Consider the following 733-nt stretch of genomic DNA (forward strand, 5'->3'; position numbering starts at 1 on the left):
TATATATATAAATTAGATGGGTAAATGCCCGTTGCAGTTTAATATGAAAATAAATGTGGTTTATTTATATGTATGTGTAGTATTTACATAGTCTTGATAAATTGCCTTTCCACTTCCTGCGAAATGATACATACCGATATACACTTATTCCTTATGCCGTATACCCTGTGAAGTTCACTTTGCATTATCAGCAATTGGAACGTACCCTGAGTGCACTACTGCCAGTAACTGGTGATGTCAGCTAGAGATGTTAAGCTTTGTGGGAAGAGTTCATGGAATAATCAAACAGGCAGTTTCCTACACACACTGGCGGGGGGAGAGAAAGAACTAGAGTGGAGAAAACTAGGTCATTTTAACTTCATGAATGAATTTCATCCTGACTAATCAGCTTAGCGGAAAGCAACTGTTTACATTTTTTTCCGCCCCTCCCCCCCTCTTGTTTACTCACTCGCTCATTCTCCATCTTTCAGTCATTTCTCAGCTGGCTCAGTGAAGGGCAACTTGACTGACCCGTTTCTTCCAGCAACGGCAGAGCGGTGTGTGTGTGTTTGTATTTGTGTCTATTAGTGTGTCTCTTGCCAACAGCAAGTGCAAGTAATAGTTAATGGGGCAGCATGGGATGTATGCTAATTTTTAATCTCCTGTAATGCGGGCTGAAGCTATAATTACGTCATTCTCTAGAGACTCTAGACCCTGTGTGTGTGTGTGTGTGTGTGTGTGTGTGTGTGTGTGT

At 41.5% G+C, this 733-nt stretch overlaps 1 protein-coding gene across 1 annotated transcript in view; it reads right to left on the reverse strand.

Moving 5' to 3' along the window:
- Window positions 1-733, reverse strand: part of LOC107704744 (neuronal tyrosine-phosphorylated phosphoinositide-3-kinase adapter 2-like) — a 42,877-nt gene that overhangs the window by 18,382 nt on the left and 23,762 nt on the right. The gene's annotated exons all lie outside the window — the stretch shown is intronic.

This window comes from Sinocyclocheilus anshuiensis, unplaced genomic scaffold (genome assembly GCF_001515605.1).
Source record: "Sinocyclocheilus anshuiensis isolate Anshui unplaced genomic scaffold, SAMN03320099.WGS_v1.1 scaffold758, whole genome shotgun sequence".
NCBI classification, from domain to species: Eukaryota; Metazoa; Chordata; class Actinopteri; order Cypriniformes; family Cyprinidae; genus Sinocyclocheilus; species Sinocyclocheilus anshuiensis.